Below are 23,125 nucleotides of genomic sequence, written 5' to 3' on the forward strand. Positions count from 1 at the left end.
GAGTTCAAGGGGTTTCCTAGAGTCTCTACTACTACTACAACTACTACTGCTGCTGCTGCTGCTGCTATTACTGCTACTACTATAGCTGTTGCTGCTACTATATTGCTACTAATATGATTGTTGCTATTGAAGCTACTGTTGCTGCTACTGCTGCTATTATTACTACTCCCTCTTTTAGAATTCTAAATATTTTATTTTTTTTTCTTATTTATGACTCACCATTTCCTTTATTTGTACAAAATAGTGAATAGCCATACCCTGCCTGGGAAAAAAGAGTGGTTTTAGCTTTAAACAAGTCCTTCTGTCTGGAAGCATCTATTTTGAAGACTTGGGACCAGCAGCTTTGCCCCCGTAATCTTTGGGTTTGGACTCAGCAGGCTTAGGAGCCTTGGAATCAGACTTGGCTGCCTTGGGATCAGACTTGGCAGCCTTGGAGTCAGACTTTGCTGCCTTGGAATCAGATTTGGCAGCCTTAGCATCAGATTTGGTGGCCTTGGGTCCAGGTTTGGTAGCACTGGGATCTGTCTTACTGACTTTGGTGGCAGACTTGGTGTCAATGGGCTTGGCAGCCTTGGGGTCAGTGGGCTTAGTAGACTTGGGGTCAGTGGTTCTGGCAACCTTAGAGTAAGGCTTCATGATCCTGGAGCCTGGAAGTTTGATGCCAATACTAGGACCTGGACACTTGGTAGCCATCTTGTGGCCAGCACACTGGGCTCTAGCCTTGGGGATCTTGGTCCTGAGGAGCTTGGCTTTGGAGGCCTTGGTGTTCAGCACCTTGATGGCTTTGGTATCATTGGCCTGCATCTTCTTCAACCCCTTCTTGTTGTGTTTCTTGGCAAAACGCATGTTTCTTAGAAACTTGGGGTCAACCCCTTTCAGAGACTCGTATCTCAGTGAGCTAGGTTTCTTGATGCCATTTCTGTGCCATTTTTGTGATTGGTTGTGGGTGGTATGGTTCTTAGACTTAGCCATCTTTACACCGCAGCCTGCACTAACAGGCACTTCACCTACTGGAAGAGACCAAAGGGAGAGAGAGAAAGAGTGAATTCTAAATATTTTCATGTTTTACATGGCAAGACAGAAATAATAAAATGTAAGTGCATGTTTTATTCCAATTGTATTTACCCTTTAAAAGGTAGAGTCCTTTTTCACACATGAGTTGATTATTCCACACTTTGTAAAGGAATTAAAGCTTTTAGTGGTCACATTTGTACCTTAAAATGGATTAAAACATTTTAGGAATTCATGTGCATTCTAAAAGGCCAGTGGAGACTATGAATTATCTCCTGACCAGAAGTGACAAAATGTCCTCTGAGGAACACAGCCAGGTGAAAAACCCTTTTAGCAGTGATGTCATATGAAGGGTGGATCTTTTGGGGACACTAGGAACAGACAATAATCCACATTGAAGCCCTTAAAGACCAAGAATTTAGAGTTTTCTTTAACAGATATGTATCTTATACATATACCTCACTCCCACTGCATTCTGTTTGTCTACTCTTCTCATAGGTACTGTGTGTTGTAGAAGAGTGTGTACTAGGTTTGTGAAGGAAATATTTTGTAGCTAGTTTTTATGTCACTTAATAAAAACTTTTTCTGGAATCTAAATGTTTTCTATAGGCCATTTTCTAATGGGGAACACACTGGTGGGGGTTCATGAGGTCTAATTTTTAGAAGTATTTAACCACAGGTTTATTCCTAGAATCTGAGATAGTAGCCATACTTCTGAGATTTCTCCCATGAGCCTGAATACAAGTCAGGGAGAGTATCCCAAGAGAGGCTCCACACATATATTATCTTTTTGGATCCTCATAATGACCCTATGAAGTAAGAGTTATAATTATATACATTTAAGAGATAAGGCAAACAAGGCAGAAAGAATTTAAATAATTTGACATAAGATATAAACTCAGTTTTCCTGATTCCATATCTACTCTCTATCCACTGTACCACTTAGATAACTTGATCACTTAAGAAGTTGGTTTATTTGGGGAGGGAGGGGGAAGGCAGGGAAATTGGGGTTAAAGTGATTTGCCCAAGGTCACACAGCTAGTAAGTGTAAAGTATCCGAGGCCAGGTTTAAACTCAGGTACTCCTGACTCCACAGCTGGTCCTCTATGCACTGTGCCACCTAGCTGCCCCAACTAGATAACTTCTAAAGGACCTTCTAGGTCTGTGTTGTAGCTTATTGTTCTAAGTCTATAACCCTAAATACTCATAATGCACTATGAGATAAAACCTGGACTATTACTGCTAATTTGAAAAATTTCTAATGAATTAGTGTGAGGATTTTCTCTTGAAAGTAGACAGTTGCCACATTTCCAGGGAGCAGTGGGCACTTATAACTGTTGCTTTTTTCAGGTATTTCACGTGAGATCATGTGTTGCCATATGTATTAGTCATCAAAGGTCATTTAATTATTGGTATATTGACATTTTGAGAAGAAGGAAGCTCACCATCCTAACTTTGATGCAGTTCTTCCTGAAGGCAGCAATGGAAATCGGATGTCTTCCCAAGGGCCTTCTGACCTTACCTTTTTCAAACATCTGAGAAGTCTTACTGACTTTGTTCACATGTCCGTGTTTTGTTCTTTGGTGAAAACAACATTCTTTTCTGTTCCACTCCTTAGCAGTAAACAACAATGTCTCAATATATAGAGAACAATGAATGAAAAAGGCTTTTGGATATGAAAAAGAAAAAAAATCTTCATATAAACAGAAAAAATTTCACAAAGATTGACATTTAAAGTAAAAACACTGAGTCTGGTAAATCACAATTCAGGACTGATTTGTTAGCCAAAAGTTAATGTGAGGGGCAATACACGTTCCTCCAAAGTAGCAATGAATACACAGAAACTAAATATGCATTAGGTCATTTACTTTGAAGAGTCATAATACAGGCTGGCATCAGAATGCTTCGTGGAGATTATCTTTCATCTGTAAAAGCATGTGGGGCAGAAATGAAATTGTCCAGTCTGATTCTGAGTAAATGAATAATTTATGCTAGTTCATCTCCGAACTCTGATAGATTTATCTCTAGAAAATGTGAATTAGCCTACTGATTAATGCACAATAACAAAAAATCATTTCTACTGAAAGTTAAAAAAATACTGGTAAGGGCATGTCACTTTATAATCAGTCCACTGCCAAAAATATAACCTGGTCCAGGGTTGCCATTCAACACTACCTAATTACAAAGAACATTATAATTTTATTGTATTTATTTAAATATTCATCCAAAGATTTGCTTCTTTGATGAAGTCTCCATTTTGCAAGGGTTTCTTAGAGGTATAAATGAGAGGTAGTTGCTTCTTTAAGTCTGTCACATTTGCAAAGCAGACAATCTGGGAAGAGACAAAAACTTAAATACCTTGTTGTTTGGATACTCATTCCAAAGTGTGTTTTCTTGTCCTCAGTAGCTTAAATCAATATATAAGTCTGGAAGTTCTATGACAATTCACACTTTACAGACATGATCAATCCTGTTTATACCTGACATGGATTCCAGGATTTGCATTTTTGAAGTGACCAAAAGCCAAAAGTCATTTAGCATCTCAAAGTTAACGCAGCTACAGTAAATATTCAGATAACTCATAACTTCCAAAATGACTAGAGAATCACTGGAGAAACAATAGTGTGAGAGACCCATTTTATTCAATAAAGTAAATGGAACAGAAAATGTAATCAACAACTGATTTAACTTGTAGATAGAGACAATGGCATGGATAATCTCAAACTGCAAATAATCTAAAAAAAAACCAACTTGTTTATCTTTGGAAATTTTTGTTTTCCATATATACTTTAGTGTGTGATATTTAAGGAATTTATGACATTTAAATAATCATATAATTATCATATAATTATAATACTCTTAGATTATTGCAGAGGTCTAATATAGAGAGGGTCTAAGGTTTTGCCCACTTCCTATCTGCCTTTTTTATTTTAAACTTTCTTTCCATATTTCTTTATATGTCAACCATTTTTCTAAATTTTATCCTTTACCTTGTGAGCTATTCCTTTTTTTTTTTTTTTTAATAAGCAATCGGGGTTAAGTAACTTGCTCAAGGTTACACGGCCAGTTATTTCTGGGTGTGGTGCTGAGTATGCAAGCCTGGATTTGATCCAGGTCATCACACTGGAACCAGTGCGCTTACTCGCTGAGCCACCTGGCCTCCCCTAAGCAATTGGGGTTAAGTATCTTGCTCAAGGTTACACGGCCAGGTGTTACTGGGTGGGTGCTAAGTGTCCCAGGCCGGGATTCGATCTCCAGGTCAGTCTGACTCGCTGTGCTACCTGGCTGCCCGGAGCTATTCCTCTCAACAAAGAATGAGACAGAGACAGAGAGACAGACAGACAGAGACAGAGACAGACTGAGGGAGAAACTTCAGCAAAATCAGTATGTCGGGTCTTGTATTTCCAATGTTACATACCCGTAACTCTGCAAAGAAAGCAAGAAAAGGCAAATTCTCATATTGTGGTTAAGCTTGAATGTCATAATTACACATCCAATTTTGGTTGTTCTTTCTTCCAATTACATTGTTATCATTGTATATATTTTCCCAATTTTGCTCTTTTAACAGTGTATCTGTGAATACACCTTCCCTTCCTTCTCTGTTTTCATATTTATCAATTCTTTTTTTTTATTTTTTCCTTCAAGGTTTTTTATTTATTTCTCGTTCTTTTTATTAAATTTATTTTTAGTTTTTAACGTTCATTTCCACAAGATTTTGAGTTACAAATTTTCCTCCCATCTTTCCCCTACCTGCACCCCAAGATAGTGAGCCTACTGGATACCCCTTTCTCCAATCTGCTTTCTCCTACATCCTCCCCCATTCCCATCTAACTTTCTAGTAGGGAAAGATGGATTTCTATACCCCAGTGCCTGTATATCTTATTTCCCAGTTACATGCAAAAAACATTTTAACACTTCTTTTTAAAACTTTGATTTCCAGATTCTTTCCCTTCTTCCCTCCTCACCCACCCCCCACTGGGAAGATAAGAAATTCAATATAGGTTAAACATGTGTAGTTACACAAAACGTTTCCGTAGTAGATATATTGTGAAAGACTAGCCAAATTTCCTTCCATTCTATCCCACCCATTCCATTCTATCCCACCCATTCCATTCTCTGCCTTGACCCTGTCACTTTTTAAATGTATGTGCTTCTAACTACCCTCTCCCCCCAAACTGCCTTCCCCTCCATCACTTCCCCTTTTATCCCCTTCCCCACTTATCTGTAGGGCAAGATACCCAATTGAGTGTGTATGTTTTTCCCTCCTTAAGCCAAATTCAATGAGAGTAAAATTGACCCATTCCCTTTCACCTTCCTAATCTTCCCCTCCATTGTAACAATTTTTTCTTGCCTCTTTTGTATGAGATGTTTCACCCTATTCTATCTCTCCTTTCTCCTCTCATTATATTCCTCTCTCACCACTTAATTTTATTTGGTAGATATCATCCCTTCCTATTCAACTGATCCTGTGCCCTTTGTCTATGTATACATGGACATACATATACACACACTCATATATGAATCTATATATATATATATATATATACCCTCTTATACATACATATGTGTATGGATACATATATATATATATATATATATATATATACACATTATATATATATACACATATATATATTCCCTTAAACTATCCTTATACTGAGAAAAGTCTCATGAGTTACAATTATCATTTTGCCATGTAGGAATGTAAGTAGTTCAACTTTAATAAGTTCCTTGTGATTTCTTTTTCCTATTTACCTTTTCATGCTTCTCTTGCTTCTTGTATTTGCTAGTCAAATTTTCTGTTCAGCTCTGATATTCTCATCTGATTTTTTTTTCAAAAAAAAAAAGAAAGTCATCTATTTCATTGAATGATCATATTTTCCTCTGAAGCATTATACTCAGTTTTGCTGGGTAGGTGATTCTTGCTTTTAGTCCTAGCTCCTTTAACCTCCAGAATATCATATTCTAAGCCCTTTGATCCCTTAATGTAAAATCTGTTAGATATTGTGACATCCTGATTGTATTTATAAAAAAATAGTAAAATTGTTGCTTCTTGGCAGCTTGGAATATTTTCTCCTTGACCTGGGAGCTTTGGAATTTGGCTATGATATTCCTAAGAATTTTCTTTTTGTTATGTTTTTCAAAGGTTGATTGGTGAATTATTTTGATTTCTATTTTGATCTCTGGTTCTAGAATATAAGGGCTATTTTCCTTGACAATTTCTTGAAGGATGATTTCTAGGCTCTTTTTTTGATCATGGCTTTCACGTAGTCCAATAATTTAAAAATTATCTCTCTTAGATCTATTTTCCAGGTCAGTGGCTTTTCCAATGGGATATTTCACATTGCCTTCTATTTTTGCATTTGATTGGATCTGTTTTATAGTATCTTGATTTCTCATAAAGTCATTAGCTTCCATTTGTTCTAATATAAATTTGAAGGAATTATTCTCTTCAGTGAGTTTTTGAAATTTCTTTTCTATCTGGGCAATTTGACTTCTTAAGATATTCTTCTCCTCCTTGTTTTTTTGGGCCACTTTTGCCATTTTAGTTAGTCTATTTTTTAAGGTGTTATTTTCTTCAGTATTTTTTGGGTCTCCTTTAGCAGACTGTTGAGTCACTTTTTATGATTTTCTTGCATCATTCTCATTTCTCTTCCCAATTTTTTCCTCCACTTCCTTTCTTGATTTTCAAAATCCTTCTTGAGCTCCTCCATGGCATGTAATAAGTTCATATTTTCCTTGGAAGCTTTTGATGCAGAAGTTTTGCTTTGTTGACTTCTTCTGCTTCTGTGTTTTGATATTTTTGTCTACAAAGAGGATTCTATGGTCTGATTGTACTTCCTCATCTTGCTGGCTAATTACTTGACTTTTGAGCTCTTTGCCACAGAAGAACTCTGCTTCAAGAATGGATCAAGCTATGTCCCAAATCCCTGTTTTTTTTTTCCACATGTTATCAGAGGTCTGAGGTGGGTGCCATCTCTAGAGACACCCCAAGCTCTGGCACACCCCAGGGCCACCACCCAAGACCACAGATCCACATCTAAGCAAGCAGGTCAAAGCAAGAGCGATTACCCTCTGAATGATTGCCTGATCTGCAGGCCAGGAGCTCCAGAGGCAGTCATGTGGCAGCAACTGCAGTTGCCTCATCTCTACCATCTCCTGCCCCGGGGGAAAGGGCTGGACCACTCTCTTTAATTGCCTGGTTCCAACAGATTTCCCCATTGACCTTTTAATTTTTCTTTGGCATTTATGGGTCGAGAAGTCTGGAAACCGCCTCAACTGCTGATGATTCACTCTCCTGAAATCTGGTGCTCATATATATCATTTCTTATTGAGCAATCCTTCCATTATATTCTTGCTCCATATCTCATTTATCCATTTTCATAACCCTGACTTTTAATATAGCACCATATTTTCCCCAATCCATTGTATCAATGAATAGCAATATTGAAAAAAAAAATACTACCTGCAGCCAAGATGCCTTCTGCTCAATTTAGATGAATGTCTTCCTCTCCTTAGTCATCAAAAGTCTGAAGTACATTATTACATAGGTCCCCTGAGGAAATGCCTGATATTATGTTGGCAAAAAAGTTAATCATAAATTTCTCTTTTTATTGCTAACCATTAGTCAACAAAGATATAGAATCTGAAAATAATTTGAACTGTAAGATACTAGTGGAAAGAATCTTGAGTTTGGAATGTGGAGGACAAGGTTATAGCTCTATTTCTACTAGCTAGCTATGTGATGTTTGCCGAGTCATTTCAGATATTTAAGTACTAGTTCCCTCTTTTATAAAACCAGACATTTGAGTTAAATCAACTCTAAGGTCAATCAAAGCTCTAAAAACAAAAAGAAATATCCTTTTTGGTAGTCACACTAATTGGATAACTTTGAGCATTATAGGAACTAAAAAAAAATGTTTGTTGAATTCATTTAGTTTTATTCTTTAACCAAGAGGCTCATGGTCCATTCAACTCATTCCAACATTTGATCTGTGAAAAAGCACATTAAAGGATGTGTTGTGTCCACTCATTAGATAGCAACTTGATCTTCTCATTAAAGGCATTTTATGGGAACATAACTCAAGTTGATGTTTTGTGAATGTCTTATTTTTCAAGCAATTTGTTCTCCAACTACACTCTCCACACACAGTTGAACACACAGATCCATCTAGATTATAATTCAGTTAATTGTGAGATGTATGCAAAAGAGTTAAATAGAAGCACACATGTACTGAAAGTTTTGCTATTAGAAGTGGTAGATATTCCCCAAGTATCGGCAGAATTTTCAATCAAATCAATCAACAGATATTTAATTACTTACTAATTTTGACAGGCACTCTGTTAAGCATTAGGGATACAAAGATAAAAGTGAAATTATTCTTTCAATTAAGGAACTTAAATTAAAATGGAATAGTGCAGTACAGAGACCACTGGATTTGTATTAACATATCCTGGACTTTTCTATTTAATTTGTCTGTGACTTTTGGCAACTCCATAGACTTATTTCATAATATGTAAAATAAGGAAACTAGATAATCTATAAGGTATCTTTCAACTCAAAATAGCTGTCATATTTTTTATGTTTAGACACACATGTGTAAACATGGTCTCTGAGTCAGATATCCAAATACTGAACTCATGGTGAGATAATTAAAGATGTAGACCCCATTAGAAGTATATCGCCAAAGATCTATTGTGACATAACAGAGACAGGATGATTAGGTTAAAAATCCTTCCTCAGATAGGTATTAGTTGTATGATGTTGGACAAATCAATTTGCCACAGACCCCAAAGGTTTACATCTTTAAAACAGAGATTATAATAGTGCTCAAAACAGGCTTTTTATGAGGAGAACAAGAGATAGTGCATGGAAAGTCATACATAAATGCAAGATATTTTTACAATTAGAAATTTTAGAAACAAAGCAGTAAAAAAGGATTTGATTTCCACAATGTGAATGCATTATCATGTTGTGTAAGGGATACTGTCCTATAGTAGAAACCAGCAGATATTTCATGCCTCTGACTTTTTTGACTAAGCACAATTCAGGTGAATTGTTTATGGGAAAAAGTAAGAGCTCAGCTTTGTTGTGATATAATCACAAAAAGTTTTAAACTGTTTGAGCATTCAGAAAGCATACTCCTGCATCCTAATGCTCCAATTTCCAAAAGCCAATTGAAAGGATCAACAATCCAAAGCAGGGCAGAAATTGAATAATAGAAAGGCTTTTTAATTCCTCTTTTGTTTTGGGAGCAGATGCATCAATGGATTGAGTTTGGATGAAGTAGGCACCAAAAGCATTACAGTAACCTAAGAAGGTGACCCTGAAGTGCCAAGTTTAAATTTGCCTTATTTCACTCAGATATATCATACAGCCCAAACCTTTCTTTTTCACAATGAATTTATTTCTTTTTTATTTTTGACATTTAAAAAATGAGTTCTAAATTCTCTCCTTCTCTCCTTCCCCTCCACTGCAAATTGAAAAAAAAACAAGAAATGTATTATCAATTATATATATGAAATCATGCAAAAGATTTCTGTATTAGCCATTTGGCCCAAAATCCAGCAGCAAAAAAGTGAAAAAATCATGTTACAGTCTTAACTCAGACTCTCTCAGTTCTCTCTCTGGATGAAGATAGCATTTTTCATCACAATTCTTTTGGAATTATCTTGGATCATTATACTACACATTATATTCACAGTTGATCATGATACAATATTGCTGTTACTATGTAGAATGTTTTCCTGATTCTGCTCACTTGACTTTACATTAGTTCATATGAATCTTCCCAGGTTTTTCTGAAACCATCCTGCTCATCATTTCTTATAGCACACCGGTGTTCCATCACAATCATATACCATAACTTGTTCAGCCATGTCCCATTTGATGGGCATCTTCTTGATTTCCAATTCTTTGTCACCCCATAAAAGCCGCTTCAATATTTTTTTAACAAATATGTGTTACCTTTTTCTTTTATCTCTTTGAGATACAGACCCAATAGTAATACTGCTAATAGTTCTACTCTGTTGTCACAATGGTTTGACCAGTTCATAATTCAACTAACAGTGCATTAATATCCCTATTTTTCTACCTGTCAGTGATCATTTGTCATTTCTGATAGGACACAGGTATGAGTTTATCATGATAGGAAAATGAGAAAAAAATAAGCAGTGAGAAAGAGGGGTGCTCTGGAATACACGGAAAGGGAGAGAAATAATGAGGAAAATTACCTCGCATAAAAGAGTGATGCAAGCATGAATTTTTATAATGGATAGGAAGATGGGAGAGTGGTGGGTAATGCTTGAACTTTACCTTTATAAGAATCAGTTCAAGGAGGGAATAGCAACATTCAGTTGAATATAGAAATCTATCTAACCCAATAGGGAAGTGGGAGGGAAAGGGAATAATGGAAGGGAGGTAATAGAAGGGAGAGTGGATTAAGAGAGATGGTCAGAAGCAAAACAGATTTTTGAGGAGGAATAGTGTAAAAAGAAAGGGAGAAGGATAAATAGGAAAAAAGCAGGACAGAAGGAAAAAGACATAATCATAACTGTTTATATGAATGGGATGAACTCACTTATAAAATGGAAACAGAGTAGAATGAATTAGAAATCAAAATTCAAGAATATGTTGTTTATAAGACAGAGACAAAGTTAAAATAAGGTACTAGAATACAATCGCTTAAGCTTCAGATGAGGTAAAAAAAAAAGCAAGGGTAGTAATCATGATCTGAGACAAATCAAAAGCAAAAATAGGATAATTAGAAGAGATAAGCAAGGAAATTGCATTTTGCTGAAAGTTATTAGAGACAATGAAGGAATATTAACATTAAATATGTAAGCACCAAATGTCACAGGCTCAAAATTATTAAAGAAAATGTTAAATGAATGATACCAGGAAATAGTGGAGACCTCAATTTTCCCCTCTCAGAATTAGATATATCTAACCATAAAATAAATTAGAAAAAAAGTGAAGGAAATAAATACAATCGAAATCCAGTAGTATTCTAGACTAGTATAATAATATTCTAATATTATTTCAGGTTTATTCCAATGGCATTACTGCTTTAGAAAAGGATCCCTAGTGGTATAAACCAGTACCTTCTTAAGTGAAGAAGTGGAAGCTATCAAAAGAATGGGTCACTTTGCCTTATAGGCCAAGTTCAAAGAGGTCATTTAATTCACCCATCATTTTGCAAATGAGCAAACTGAAGTCCAAAGAGGTTGGTAGTTATAAGATCATAGATTTAAAACTGGAATTGACCTTAAGATCTAAATTCTTCATTATATAGGTGAAGAAACTGAGATTCAGATTAAATGATTTGCACAATGTCACAAAGCTAGTAATTATCTGAGGCAGGATTTTAAGCTAGGTTATTCTCATTCCCAAATCCAGTAAATTACCTTTATAACACTTTACCTAACTTACCTCACTTAAATCCAATTCAATGCACAAGTTGTCACAACCAGTGGGTGACCTTGGACTTTTAAAATTAAGACCTTTCCCAGGTCTTTAGTGGCAGACACAGAATTCAAATCCAGGTCCTCTGAGTCTAAATTCTTTGTGTTTTCTATTGTATCATGTTTTCTGCACTACCAGTCAATTTTCCAGTCATGTCACCTGAATAACGATGATAGTCTTGAAAAATGTATGGCAGCTTCAATAATATTGGTAAAATACCTTGAAGAAAATCTCATGGAAGTTATCTCTACTGATTATTGTTGTTATTGTCCCTCCTTTGTTCGTGGAGGGTAATATCTTGATTTGTGCACTGAATCGGATTTAGGTGAGGCAGAACTACACAGTCATCAGCCTCTCTCCTCCAGAATCATCTTGAGTCTAGTGGCAAGAGAAGAGTCAAGACAACTGTTGATGGCCTGGGATGAAGTGGGTGACCTTGAACTTTTAAAATTAAGACCTGTCCCAGGTCTCAGTTTGTCTGAGGCAATGTTGATTCAAAAACTAAGGGTTAGGTTAGAGTTGAGAGGAAAACTGGCCTAGTATACCATCACAAAAGAATCAGTCCCTCAGCAGAAGACCCTAAGAATTTCTGTCCAGAACAGAAAATAATTTCTATTTACATTCATTCTAAGACATCAAAACTAAACAATGACCAACAGAGGCTTAGGCTACTGATCATTCAATGAAAGCCACAGTAATTTGGGTCTAAAAGCATAACCAAGCCGATCTAAATCACAATTGGATATTTTAAAGCCTGTTTTTTCAGAGCTGTATTTCAAGAAATCATAAATGGAAAAAGCACAAGACAAAGAGTAAATTGTCCCAACTTTTTAAAATAAATAAAGAAATGAATGATAATAAATGAAATGAATAAATAAATGGAAAATAGTTCTGTGACCATGTGCAAGTCACTTAAATTACCTGTATCTCAGGTTCTTCATATATAAAATAAAGGGGTTAGATCACAAGGTCCCCTGCATTTTCAAACCTATGATTTTATAATTATCAACCTCTTTAGACCTCAGTTTGCTCATTTGTAAAATGAGGGGTTCAACTGAATGATCTCTGATGTCCCTTTGAACTCAGCCTATGAAGCTATCTGACCTTTCCATTTAATAGTTTACACTCACCGTCTCTAGAAGGAAGTCCAAATTTCACCAAGGAAGGTGCTGGTTTACACCACTAAGAATCCTTGTCCAAAGCAGTAATGCTATCGGAATAACCCTAGCATTATACTAGAATATTATTATACTAGCCTAGAATACTACTGGTTGTCTTAATTCTATTCATCACTTTATTTTTTTCTTATTTATTTTATTATTAGATATGACTAATTCTGAGATGACAAAGTTGAGGTCGCCCACTACTATCGTTTCCAGAGTCAACAATTATTATGTTTCCTGTATTCAGAATATTGTGCTCGTTTCTGGATTGATAAGAAAGTTTTAACAACATACTTGCTAGCATAGATGATGTATTAGTAACAGATAAGACACTTCAATATGGCACATTATGGCTATAGTAGAAGACCCTGCAAAATCTCATCTTTCTGCATCATACAACTGTCAATACCTTAAAGGACTAAATCCTAACAAGAAAGTAGACCAAATAAATTACTCACACTATCCCACTATATGTACTATAGTTATGGATGAATGACTTGAACACTGACTCCCCCCCTGCCAAAGTGGCATGAACCAATGAATCCCCAAGTTGTCACCTCTGACAGTAGCAGCCCATTACTAAGACCAGTTGGATAGGCATGGCTTGACATGACCTGGATTCAAGTCCTACAGATGCTTCCATTTTACTAAAAACAATAAATCTTGGTATTTTCTTTACATTTATAGGATTTTACTTTTGGCTTTTTAAAATTATTTGTTTAAACTTTTTTTTTTTTTTTTTGCTTTTTGCAGGGCAATTGGGGTTAAGAGACTTGCCCAAGGTCACACGGCTAGTTTTTGTGTTAAGTGTCTGATGCTGGACCCAACTCAAATCCTCAGGACTCCAGGGCTGGTGCTCTACTCACTGTTATTTCTTTAAACTCTTGATTTAACTTTTATTTAGTGTTTATCCTCAGGCATAATCCCCTTGTGTATCCCATGCATAATCCCATCACACATAGCTTCAAAGAACTCTGAGCTACCATGGACTATGAACTGCTTCCTGGGAAAGGAGAAGCTAATCAGTGATCCTTACTCTAAACATATAAATATGACTCCAGTTCACATTGTTTATTTTGTTATTGGTTTTATTTGTTTTCTTTAGTTTTGCTTGCTTTTACTTGTGTTAGTGTCTTGGATCCTCAGATAGATTTGAAATTGTCTGAGAGAATGGATTGTCTTATGTTTTTTTTTCCTCTAATTTTGTAAGTTTTCATCTAATTGGAGTGTTCAATACAATGATGAACACATGAAGGGTATCTAATGTAATCCTAAAAAAAATAATGAAGAAATATCTAATAAATCAGTTATCGAAGTTGAAATTATGGAAATCTTTAGAGGGAAAGATAATTCCATTTTAGATTTAAAAAATATCATTATACAACCACCCTGGATTTGGGGCAAGTAGATTTCAAAGACTTCAGAAAAAAAAAATATTAGTCAAGTAAGATCTTATTGCCCAAATTCTATAGGAAAAGCTAATCTCAGAGGAATGGGATAATCTATAAGTGTGAAATTCTGATGACTGATAATTTCAACAAAGGACAGGGAGGTTGGAGGAAAGCTATAGTTTTAGACACAAATATAAAGATACATGGAATTCCTCAACCAATTTGATATTAAAGCGGCATGTCATAATAAGAGTACACTTTTATATAACACTTTAAGATTTACAAAGCACTAAATTGGTATTTTCTGATTTTATCCAAATAATATCGATACTATTGATACTATTACCGTCTCCACTTTAGAGATGTGAAAACTTAGAGCAAAAGACTTAAATGAATAGCCCAAGTGTGCATGATCTAATAAGTGTTTGAATGAGGATTTAGACAGAGATTTTCTTGATTTCATGTCCTGACACTTATCCCTACTCCAATCTTCCTCTCAAAAGACAGAAATAAGTCCAACTAACAAAAGTGAATTTAAAAAGAGTGATATGGTTCTATAAAAAAAAAATATCAGAGACTTCAAAAGCTCAGAGGAAGCTGAAGCTGTTAATGATGGCTGTGGACAACCAAAATGACTTTCAAAAGCTATATTGAGAGCTAGAAAAAGATCAAAGAAGGACTAGGATTATTTCTTGGGATAAATAGAACAATGATGATAGATTGGAAAAGGCAGAGCTATTCAACTTGCTATGTTTTATTTCTCAAAAAGAAAATTATTTTTGTACCAGGAATGATAGAGAAAAATAGTTTATAGCAATTTGAAACTCATGGTAAGTGCAGCAATGACATGAGAGCACGAACATCGATGAATTCAAGTCACTGGATCCAAGTGAACTGCTTTCTGGGATACAGAAGAACTTTAACATGTAATCTCTGAGAGGTTGTCTTTGATATTTGATGAAATGTGAAGAAATTAGATGTGGATTTTAGAAGTAGAGGCAAGAAAGTATTAACTGATTTTCCAAGCAGACCAGTAGGTAGGTTATTGAACATATATAGTAAGATTAAATTTTTATCCTGGGGAAAAATATGGGCTTAATCAAGAAGACTAATATAATAAAAACTAACTATAATTTCCTTTTGATAGAGATTAGACTTGTATATGTAGTGTCCTTAAAATTCATTATGGAATTTGGCAAATAAAAGTAGTATACTATCTTGATGGACAATACTAAAGGTGTAAATTACATAATATTACAAATGAATAACTTTCATTTTGGAAAATTAACTGGGACTAAAGAGAATTGATTAGTTGATCAAAATGAACCTGGATGGAAGTATGTGTAATAGAGGATTTGGGGTGGGTATTTTTTTAATCTGCAAATGAGGAAATTCATAATATGTCAAATTTTCTGATTACATAATCAAGGTAGGTATAATTAACATATTGGATAACAGAATTAGTATTCTAAATGACTTTGATAGGTTCCCCACCCCTATAAGTGACTACTGGATTATTTAATCATACTAACATGACATTTAATAGTGATAAATTTAACCTGCCTTTTCTAAAACATTTCCATTTGACTCTTAAAGATCCAACAACATGACTGAATCTATGATAGATATATTTAGATCAGTGGCACAGTTCACAAAAATTAGTTACCTCTGAGATCCCTTTAAATTCTGAGATGCGATAGTGAAAGAATGAATCAGGGATGCAAAGATATTTCATGATGTAGACCCTCTGAATTAGCTATAAATCTATATAAGAATATCATTATCCATATGATAAATTTGCTCATTTCTTGGTGCATTATTTGCAAGAAGCATTTTATTATTTTCCACAATGGAATTTACAATGCTTTTAACTACACTGTGATCATACAAAAATACACCCATATAAATATATGTATAGGTGTGTATATACATACACATGTATATATGTAAACATGTGCACTTACATGCACATATATGTATGTATATAGTTTGGGCCTCTATGAGCACCTGAAATTGGATCCCTTTTGTTTCTATCTGTGAAGTTTTTTTTTTATCCTTATGTTTGATACTTCCTCATGGAAGCTGGGGCTTCCTGGACCATTTCCTAATAACTCTGTATTACAACATCAGATGCATTTGAGTGAGAATTCTGCCATCCCTTAAAATGCACAGGGTTTGTCTGTGCAATGAGCTGCCCTGGTATGGAAGATATAAGAATCCATCAAACTGGGAAATTGAACAGGAGGAATGACAGATCTCTGGCAAAGCAGAGTTTATCAAGTTTGAGAAGAACGTAGCCACATGATACTTAATTATCCCATCTGCCTTTCTTATTCTGTTATTTCCTAAAGTTCATCATACTGCAAAACCAGATACCATTCTGCTCAAATCAATCACTTGTAACTCCTGCTCTCATGCTCCCGCTCCCAGGTTTCCCATATTATGCCCTCTGGTCTGTGAATTAAAAGTGAAATAATAAAAGCCTATTACTTTTTGTTTTGACTGGTCTTATTCTCTGGTGGAAGCCTCTTTTAAGCTCACAAAATGGCCTAATGCAGTCATCAATCCACTGCTTTAGCTTACTTGGAAGCCTTACCCTTTACTACTCCCTGTCTCCAAAGTTCTTGGGAGTAGATTGGGAGGGGATTCCTTTGGAAATTTTCTCAAGACAAAGAGGAAGAGGAAAACCCTTCATTTTTGTGTACTATTTCTCTCTTTGATTCTATTGGGGTATCTCAGAAAGCCAAACTTTGGGATAGACAGACAAATGAATTTGTTCATGGACATTTAAAGTGTTACAAGGGAAATGCCAGGAAGTAGAGCTGATTAAGTAGGTAACTATTCACATCTCGGTGAAAATGAACTTAATCTACTCAGTAACTTCTAACATTCAATAATACATGCTATACCAAAATGACTTTGGGGGAAAAAATAACCTGAACTCCACATCTGACATTTTTTTCTAATTCTAACCAGATCCAGGCCAACCTGACCCTAAGTTTAGTGCTGTCATGTTTCCACAAAGATATCCTGACTGCTGAATGATTTTCTTTTAACTATGAGAGTCAGAAAGACTGAAGGGACCTGAAGCATAAAAAATGTGTGTCCTTGAGAGAATGCATTAATTAATGATGGCAAAGCAATCTCATTGTGAAATACTGCATTCTTTTTAAAGTGTTATTATAATTGAATTACATGTTCTGTGGGGAATAAAAAAAGAAATCTCTCTCTGAGTGTACAATTAATTATTATCTATGTATTGCCTCTGTGTCATCAACCCAATAGCATGTAATAAGTGTGAGTTGATTATGACTGGCAATATTTTTCTCCCAACAGCCTCAGGATTATCTTCTGTGATTAGTGTAGAAAAGGGGAAGTGGTAATTGCACTTTTATTTTCTTATATTTTAGCAGTGTGGCACATTGGAAAAAGCATCAAATTTAGAGTATGGATTATGTTCAAATACTTTCTTAAACACTATCCTGTTTTAGACCCAAGTCATTTCCCCTCTGTGGACCTGATTTCCTCATCTGCAAAATGAGGAAATATGTAAAATTAGTCTCACTGTTTTCCAGCATTCTTTCCACCTGTATTTTATGCTTCTATATTTTCATAATTTTTTTCTGCTGATAAGCAGATCTGACCTTGGTGACATACTACCCGAGTCTAAAACCCATCTCTGAAACATGCACGCTGTTTAACCCTGGACATGTCTCAACCTCTTGGTGGTGTAGGCAAGTCTTTAAAATTCTCAGTTGTATGTAGAAGGTGCCAACTTGCATTGGAGGTAGGAATTTCCTCATCTGGAAGGCCTAACTATCAATGATATTATATATTTAATCTCTCTCTCTAAATTTTGTTGCAGCATTAGAGAATGGGGAAAGAACTACTGAGATTCCATTTAATAAAAACAAACACTGTACAATTTCTCTATTTTTCACTTTTAACCAAAAAGCTGTGGATTTAGTGAGAGAATCCAAATTCTGATCCTTACTTTCCTGCTTCCAATATGTGTAATCATGTGGAAACTATTCCTCCCCTCTTGACCCACTTTTCCCTCTTCTATAAAACAAGATGGTTGGATTAGATGGCCAATCTGCTTCATGCCATCTCTAAATCCTTTGATTGCAAGCATATCAAGGCCAGTCTATTATAATATATTTTTTTTTTCTTGCTCTTAATTTAGGTCAGTAATTTTCCCAGGTTGAAAGGTGCTTCTTAATAAACTAGCTTCCTGTTGATATTGGCAGTGACAGTGAGCCAACTGTGCCTGAGGGTCTGGCAGGGATTCCCTGTATGGATAGAAATTTTTCTCAGAATCAGTCTGCATTTCCCTTGGGCATCTGTGCTCCTATTTCATTGTCTTCCAACACCTTACACAAATCTATGAAATGGGGGGCCATTTTTACTGATGTTGGCATAGTAGTTCATTTGCTGGGTTAATTGAGGAACTTCTTCCTTTCTCATGGAATCAGAAGGTATTCAGGAAGCCAAAATGAAAACCTCTTTACAAAGCATGTATGCTATTGGATAGATTCAGATATTTTATAGACAAATCCACAGAAGTGAAGAAATTATTATTATTATTAATATATAGACAATAATAATAAAGATAAAATTAATTTTAAAAGAATGTTACAATTCAGGGAGCAGTCCTCTGACATTCACATTTTAAAGAGGTATTTTGGTGAGTGAAAAACATTTGTATGCATTGTCTCATTTTCAGTGGGAGAGTAATCTTAATTCTCTTTCATAGATGAGAAAACTAAGGCCCAGACAGGTTCAGTGCCATGTTCAAGTATTGCCGCCCCACTTCTGCATTCTGATATAGGCAGATGTGACTTATGGAATGGACCAGATTTGACTTGCAGAAAAAACAGGGGTTTTACTTCATTTGAGACCAAATAAACTTTTCTGGGTTCATAGTAACCAGGTGACGTTTGAGGTAGGAAACACCATGTAGTGATAGGCTAGGATAGGCTCAGTTATTGAAGAAATGTAGATGGTTTGGAGAGCCTGAAAGCCCTGCTGAGCTGAAAGGGTTAGAAAATTAAAGTTTGTATTGCCACAAATGTTTCTAAATGAACTGTTTGTTTTTGTGGGGTTTATTTGGTCAAAGGATATGACAAGATAATCATCTCCACCCCCCCAAAAAAGAGATAGGATTGGCACGGAAACATGATATTTGTTACTTATGACACATTTCTTAGTATAAGGGTAGTTGGAGGGAAGATATCTATCTATCTATCTATCTATCTATCTATCTATCTATCTATCTATCTATCTATCTATCTATCTATTAGAAATATATTACATAACTAAATATATCTAATATATTATATCTGTTAGAGGATAGAGAGATAGATAGATAGATAGATAGATAGATAGATAGATAGATAGATAGATAGATAGATAAAGGAGGTAATAACATATACACTCAATTGGGTATCTTACCCTACAGGAAAGTAATGGGGAAGAGGATGGGGGGTGTGATAGAAGGGAAGGCATATTGGGAGAGGGGAAAGTCAGAAGCAAATATTTTTGAAAAGGGATAGGGAGAAAAGAGAAAATATAATAAGTTGGGGGGGAATAGGATGGATGGAAATATAGTCAGTCTTCCACAACCTGACTATTATGGAAGTGTTTCACATCAATAGACACATATATGTGTGTGTGTGTGTGTGTGTGTGTGTGTGTGTATATATGTATATACATATATATATATACATATATATATATATAACCTATATTGAATTGCTTACCTTCATAATGAGGGTAGGTGGGAAGAAGGGAGAGAATTTGGAACTCAGTTTAAAAAATAAATGTTAAAAATTGTTTTATATGCAACTGGGAAAAAAGATATACAGTCAATGCGTTATAGAAATCTATCTTGCCCTACAAGAAAGTAAGGGGGAAAGGGATAAGGGGGAGGGCAGCAATGAGAGGGGGGAGGGCAGACTGGAGGAAGGGGTAATCAGAATGCATGCCATCTTGGGTTGGGGGGAGGGTAGAGATAGGGAGAAAATTTGGAATTCAAAACCTTGTGGAAATGAATGTTGAAAACTAAAAAAAAATTATTAAAAAAGAACCAATATAAAGTCCCCCCCCTCCCTTTGATACTTAAGGTTTCTCACAATTGAACCTCCCTACATTCCTGTTATCTTATGCTCTCCATTTATACGTGATGATCTTATTAGATGTCCTTCATGATGTTCCATCAGATATATCCTTGCCTCTGTACCGACTGACTATTCCAGACATTTGGAATGCTCTCCCTTTCAACCTTCAGATCTTAGAGTCTGTGGCTTACTTTAATACTAAAGTCAAGTACCACCACCTAAAGGAAGTCTTCCTTGATTGCCTCATTGTCACAACCACTAGCAACTGTTAGTTCCATATCCTCTATAGTCCCTTCCATCTACTCTGTTTCTATCTTGTATATACTGATGAATACATACTGTCCCTCTCATTAGTATATGGATGCCTTAAGAACAGGGTTTTTTTTTTTTTTTTTGCTTTTGCTTTGTACACCCCACTCTTACAATCAGGTCTGTGGTACATTAAAGTTTTTGTTTGTTTGTTTGTTTTTTGCTTTTTCTTTTTTTTTTTTGGAGGGCAATTGGGGTTAAGTGACTTGCCCAAGATCACATGGCTAGTTTTTGTGTTAAGTGTTTGAGGCCGGATTTGAACTCAGGTTCTCCTGACTCCAGGGCCGGTTCTCTATTCACGGTGCCACCTAGCTGCCTCAGTACATTAAAGTTTAATAAATGTCTGTGGAATGAGGGACTGAGTGTATTGGTACAAACTGAGATTTTTTTCCATAAAGGAGGTACCAATTTTCACTTTGTGTCTTAATGGGCTTGGAAGAGTGTAAAGAGGTTGAAAATATTTTGAGCTGAAGAGTAGCAGTCTGGCATTGTGTGAAGCAAGTTTCTAGTGCTAAAACTAATTAAAAGTATTTGAGATTATAAATAAGACTAGGGTAGCTTTCTCATTTGTCAATTGTTCCTACTGAGAAAACAATTGTAAGAAAAATTAACCTTGATGATGAGATATATGAGTTTGTGTTAGCTCCCGAAAACAATAATGTCAGATTGTGAAAAGCAGGTAACAGCCTAAAGTTGGAAGTTAGCTTCTGTGAGGTATGGTATTATGACAGAGGTAATTGCTTTATCCTTCCTATGAGTGTGGGGAGGAGAGGTTACAGAGTAGTGGAGGAGATGGGGAATAAAGGAGGTCAGTTTAGTCTGGATTTAGAATGTCTAAAGCACGATCATTCATGAGGCACAAGTCCAGATTGAATAGAAGTATCTCATGATACTTGGGTCACGGCTGAGAATCATCCTGAACTCTAACCCTTCTAGGTTTTGGTGCCAACTAGCAGTAAGGCCTATGTCAGTCAACAACTTGGTACTTCAGATTACCTGTTAAGATCATGGCTTTACCTAATACTTCATAGTGTTACTGAACTAAAAGATGTAAAGGCATTGTATTACTATAGAATGGAAAATGCAAATGGAATTTTGAAAAATGGAAATGCTAAGTAAAATGATTACTATTATTTCTAATTATCTCATTTTGATAAGTATGATAAAAATAAGGATGGGCAAGTGTGTAACCCATTAGGAAAAGTGGGAAGTGGGGAGCTGTTACTCTTATTCCAAAATAATAATCTTCACAGAAAAATACTATTGAAAATAACCTCATTTTGTAAATTTTTCACCATAAACCTTTCCAAGATATTGTCCCCATTCTTTGGGTTACATAGCAGCAGAATACCCTAAAGAAAGGATTCTTTACCTGGAATCCACACTCTTATGTTGTTATTGTTTATAGTGTTTTGACATCTGCATTTCAAAATAATTTCCATCCTTTGTAATCTAAATTATTTTATTTCATGAAGTTAATTCTGAGAAAGGGTCCCTAGGCTTCACTGGATTATCAAAGGATAACCCACAGACACACAGACACACACACAGTTAAAATCCCTTGGCTTAATGCATTTCTCTTGAAAATCTGAATATAATGTCCATGATCTGTCTTCTTATGGAGCAGCTAAAACTCACAGTGAATAGAAAGAACTGAGCCAATTGGAAGACCTAAGTCAAATCCTTTCTTAGACATTTAATAACTGTAGGACTGTGCAAGTCATTTCACCAAACTCTGTCATAGTTTCTTCATCTGTAAAATACAAAAATAGTAGTATCTATCTCATAGAGCTATTGTGAGAATTAAATGAGATAATATTTGTAAAGTATAGTGCCTGGCATATAGCATTGTTGTTCAGTGATTTTTCATGCCTTTCTGACTCTCCATAACCCCATTTGGGTTTTCTTAGAAAAGATACTGGAATGATTTGATACTTCTCTCTCCAGCTTATTTTACAGATGAGGCACTGAGGCAAACAGGGTTTGGTGATTTGCCTTGGGTCACACAGCTCAGCTATAAGTGTTTGCTAACAGATTTGAACTTAGGTCTTTCTGATTTAGAACTGGTGTTCTATGCGCTGGGCCACCTATCTGCCCATCAGGCATATAGTAAGTATATATGTATATGTGTATGTGTGTGTATTTTCCTCTGGGAGGACATACTTTGGATGTTTGAAGATCTCCAGATATTTGATTTTAAATATTGGTCTGAAAAATGCAGATTTGGAGTTGATGATATTTTAGGTCCTGGAAAATTTTTTTCTGATTTGATGGTATAAATAGGAACTTATATTTATTTCTGTATATTGCTTGCTATCAAGGTCCAATAAGAAGAAAAATACATAAAATAGTCTAGTTGCAAATTTATTCTACTCCCTCAGCAACAGTGGCAAGAAAGTAGAACAGAGACCACTAAGAATTATAGCTTATAGACCATCTATAAACATTAATTTAACTTCTGATGGAATAAATACAAGATTTTTTCCACAGACCAATGGTTTATATAGTGATATACTTCTGGAGGAAGTCCCTCCAGAACTGTGCCACATCAATTTTCACATATGTCACTGCCTAGAAAGACAAATAAAGGAGTTGACCGAGATGGTTTCAATTATTTTAAGGCAAAGGAAAAGACACTAATTCTGATTACCATCATTTCTTGTCAGA

General features: G+C 35.5%; 1 pseudogene; it reads right to left on the minus strand.

Moving 5' to 3' along the window:
• Positions 1-315: 315 nt before the first annotated feature.
• Positions 316-972, minus strand: LOC138145279 (large ribosomal subunit protein eL29 pseudogene; annotated as a pseudogene).
• Between the last annotated feature and the right edge of the window lie 22,153 nt (positions 973-23,125).

The sequence above is a fragment of the Petaurus breviceps genome, unplaced genomic scaffold, assembly GCF_028583685.1.
Source record: "Petaurus breviceps papuanus isolate PSGF00001 unplaced genomic scaffold, PetGlider_PUasm1.0 90731, whole genome shotgun sequence".
NCBI lineage: Eukaryota > Metazoa > Chordata > Mammalia > Diprotodontia > Petauridae > Petaurus > Petaurus breviceps.